The sequence below is a fragment of the Limulus polyphemus genome, unplaced genomic scaffold, assembly GCF_000517525.1.
Source record: "Limulus polyphemus unplaced genomic scaffold, Limulus_polyphemus-2.1.2 Scaffold888, whole genome shotgun sequence".
NCBI lineage: Eukaryota > Metazoa > Arthropoda > Merostomata > Xiphosura > Limulidae > Limulus > Limulus polyphemus.
In genome coordinates this window covers 286022-290930 of record NW_013666498.1, presented here as the reverse complement: position 1 = coordinate 290930, position 4909 = coordinate 286022, and positions in this window count along the sequence as shown.

Genomic DNA, 4909 nt, shown 5'->3' with positions numbered 1-4909 from the left:
ATACCCGTGGTGGGCAGAGCACAGATAGCCCTTGTGCAGCTTTGTGCATAATTAATAACAAACAAACAAACAATCGACGGATTTGTCATAAAAGCGCCTTCAAATGGATATTATTAAGCCGAATTAAATTACAGAAGTCTGATATATCTGAAGAAAAGTTTATTTGATTATATGAAGTCATAAAGATGTTAATACGAATAGGTTGCATCTCAAAGAGTAAACAGGATTTAAAGTAATTGTTTACATTGTTGTGGCTCTTATAATATTTCAAAATTTATAACATAAGCTTAATATTTTAAAACTTTTCTGAGAAATACTTAAGTTGTACTGTAGTGAGGTAAATAAACTTAGAATTGGATGATTGTATATGTTGCTCAATCCGGTATAATTATGTGCACGTAGGTGTTATGTCACACGTAAAATTTATAAGGTAAATTCTGAAGCACGTGAGCATATAGTTTCAAAATGGCGTCACTTAAATCCAGTACACAGATATGCTGCCTCTAATTGTTGATTCGATCGATCAACACAAAATCTCTTCGTGCTCTCTGTATGAAATGTTCTAGTAGTCTTTAGTTTCTTTTATTTTGGAAACCCTATTACCTTTCGTTAGATGCGTTTTGAGCAACATCATCTAACAGAATAAATTGAATTAGTCCACTGGGAGCATGGGTACTTAGATTCTAATAAGTTATTTTTATTATTTCATTTGTGGTATACGGTGACGTTAACATAAGCGTGATTAGGATTGTGTTGCAATTTCTATAATCTAAAGTTTGACAATACAGGCTTTCATATATCAGCCTAGTATTGTTTGTCTACTCACAAGCATTTTATCATCAGTTCATTTACAAGTATTTCAATAGCACAACACCTATAAATATTCCTTTATTGCTGCACCTACAACCATTCTATCACCAACCTACTCATAAGCATTTTATTATCAGTCCATTTACAAGTATTTCAATAGCACAACACCTATAAATATTCCTTTATTGCTCTACCTACAACCATTCTATCACCAACCTACTCATAAGCATTTTATTATTAGTCTATTTACAAGTATTTAATACCACAACACCTATAAATATTCCTTTATTGCTCTACCTACAACCATTCTATCACCAACCTACTCATAAGCGTTTTATTATCAGCCTATTTACAAGTATTTCAATACCACAACACCTATAAATACTCCTTTATTGCCGTACCTACAACCATTCTATCACCAACCTACTCATAAGCATTTTATTATCAGTCTATTTACAAGTATTTCAATAACACAACACCTATAAATATTCCTTTATTTCTCTACCTACAACCATTCTATCACCAACCTACTCACAAGTATTTTATTACAAGCCTACCAGTCTAATTATAAATATTTCTATACTAGAACACAAGACAACGTGCGAATGAAGACGCACGAATGTGTAGAAATTAGTTTCTTTAATATCAAAACTTCTGGTAGTTTGTTCCATTTAGTGTGGTTTTTAACTACGCTCATGACCCGGCATGGCCAGGTGGTTAGGGCTCGCGGGTTCGAATCCCCGTCACACCAAACATGCTCGCCCTTTCAGTCGTGGGGGCGTTATAATATTGCGGTCAATCCCATTATTCGGTGGTAAAAGAGTAGCCCAAGAGTTGGCGGTGGATGGGGATGACTAGCTGCCTTTCTTCTAGTCTTACAATGCTAAATTAGGGACGGCTAGCGCAGATAGCCCTTGTGTAGCTTTGCGCGAAATTCATAACAAACTACGCTCATATGTGTTCTATTATAATGTGCCCCAAATATTTTATCGAAAGACTCCTCATAAACATTCTGGTATAATTCTATCCAGATATATATGCTTCTCTTATAAGACTACCCACAAAGGTATTAAAAGTTTACCCAAATCTTTACTATTACAAATCTAACTTAAAATACTTCATTACAAATATATCTAAAGGTTTTATATTACAGTCTACTTAAGGATACTTAATTACAAGTCTACTTGTAATTTTACTTCAAGCACACCCTAAAGGTATTCTAAGTTTATTACATATCAATACGAAAGAAATATTCTATTACAAGTCTACTTATAGGCATTATATTGCAACTGTAGCCTAAAAGATGTTGCAATATAAGTTATACCTTGATTATCATATTCCAGATTCACCCAAATGCTATTATTACAAGGCTACCCAAATATACTTTACATGTCTACCCACAAGAAATCTATAAATTCCATTACAAGTCTACCCAAATGTATTTTATTTCACTTCTACCAATCGAAGTTTATGAGTTCCATTACAATTCTACCCAAATGTATTTTATTTGACTTCTACCAATCGAAGTTTATGAATTCCATTACAAGTCTACCCAAATGTATTTTATTTCACTTCTACCAATCGAAGTTTATGAATTCCATTACAAGTCTACCCAAATGTATTTTATTTCACTTCTACCAATCGAAGTTTATGAATTCCATTACAATTCTACCCAAATGTATTTTATTTCACTTCTACCAATCGAAGTTTATGAATTCCATTACAAGTCTACCCAAATGTATTTTATTGTATGTCTACCAAACGAAGTCTATAAATTATATTACAAGTCTACCCAAAAGCGTTTTATTATATGTCTACCCACAATAAGTCTATAAATTCTAGTACAAGTCTATCCAAACGTATATTATTATGTGTCTACCCATAAGAAGTGTATAAAATATCTTAAAAGTCTGCCCACTAGTTTTATCTTACGTGTTCACCCACGTATCTTTAAGAGAATTTGTTCATAACTTTTTATCACAGTCTACAATCAAATTTTGGCCCATAAATCCAGTATTTTTATACTCTATGTTAGATTTGATTTATATATTCTACTGTACAGCTTTTCAACAAACGAATCAGATCTTGAGAATGATCAGTCTAGGTTTATTATAGTCGCATTGATGTCATGCCCCAACTCCATGCAGAACCTCGAAACTTAAGAGCCTTCTTTCATAAATGCAGAAGCAAAGCAGCTGACTTAGTACCCTTGTAGTAGTAGGAACAGTAATATCTTTCAATGTATTGCTATAACAAAACAAAGAAAATTGAACAGTTTCCTTATTTCAAACATGTTATTATCCGCCTTACCTTTCATTTCTTGTATTAATGAATGATACGTGGGAATGAAAACTAGGAAGAAAATAACCCTTTGTAAGGTTTATTGCTTTACTATTGTAGTGAAAGAGTTGTGTTAGAGTTTACACAAAGAGTAGTATATTTTATTCTAAGAGTCCATAATAATTAGTCATATGGCTGCTTGCCATTTAAATCTCTAGGGTTGACATTTTATATCATGTTGTCAAAGAATGAAAAAAAAAAAGATAAAGTGGGAGTACAGTGTACGAGCAAGTGACATTACCTCTCCAGGGACTTGATATACTCTGGATTTGAGTATTGTCTATCTGATGCACTGTCATTTAAGGCATCTTGTCATACCACACACAGCTGTTTTGAACGTCAAATGCTGATTATTTATTCTCATACATTAAGTTTATACTGGATAATGAAAGTTGTAGAATAACCTAAGACCTTTCTATCAAACTTGACAGAAATGAATTCACTAGTGTTAGTAAATAAGTTACTATACACCCATAGTTGCTTGAGAAAATATCCTGAATAATCACAGACATAAAACGCCCATAACACGATTGTTGAGAAAAGGTTATGACACCAGTGAGTCTTTTTGCTCTTTTAATATTAATCAAACTGTTTAATAAACAAACAAAATGTTTAAAATAGTTCAGGATAATCAAACCAGCATGTAACACGTCGTTGTATATTAAATAATTTTTCTGTACTCAGCAATCTCATTTCTCCATTGAGAGAACAGAAAATTTAATTTGTTGTTAAAGGCAAAGCTACACAATGAACCATCTGTTGTTACGTATTGCAATTTCGAATGGTCTGAAATTGAGTTCAATAATACTTTAAATTTGGTAATTAAATTGTACTTTGGATTTAGCAGTTAAGTAAAAGCCGATATATAGTCAGTGTATGATATTTGCCAACAAGATTGATACACACAGTTTTCTTTTTTAACACAAATATGTTTTAATATACAAACAACAGTATAATTTACAATAACAGTTATGACAAATAGTTATTACACACAATGATTTATAAACAAAAAATTTACAAACTTACAAACAATATAAAGTCTTCTTTCTAGTCTGAAACTTCCTTGATATCTTATCGAAAGTTCATAATGAGCGAATTAATTACGAGTTGATGTAGGTACGATTCGCTTAATTAACGGGGAGCTAGCTAGCTTTGTCTTTTGTTATTCACCAGCCACACACGCCGAGTTTTCCACCATGAAGTTATGTAATGTTTTCGTAAAAATGCTAATGTCCGATGAGAATCCACTGAAGTTAAATGATTTGTAATGTTCGAACTTTGTAAATTCTCCTGATCAAATATCTGAAGTTTTCCGATTAATAAGCTTTATAACAATCACAGTTACAGCTTCCGAAGTTCGTAGCACACTGACTATAGCAAACTAGTAACAGATACTATTTTTTGGAGCGTCGTGTTAGTTATATTTTTAGAGGCGTGGAGAGCTTCTAGAAAATTCAGATTACGTAACAGTACTGACGCTAACACTAGCGTTTACGTACACACATATATTGTTGATTCTTATACTTGAGAACCTTCTACAACTTTAAAGAATAGGCGGGAGTTTCGCAATACATATTTAACAGTATAAGCTATGCATATTTCTAAATATAAACCTAATCTAAACAAACGTTGATATTAAGATAAGTATATATTAATAAATCTGTCACACTGTGCTGTGCCCACTATGGATATCTAAACCCAGTTTTTAGCGTCATAAGCTGTCAGACTTACGGCTGAGCCAGTGGGGAACAACAAAAAA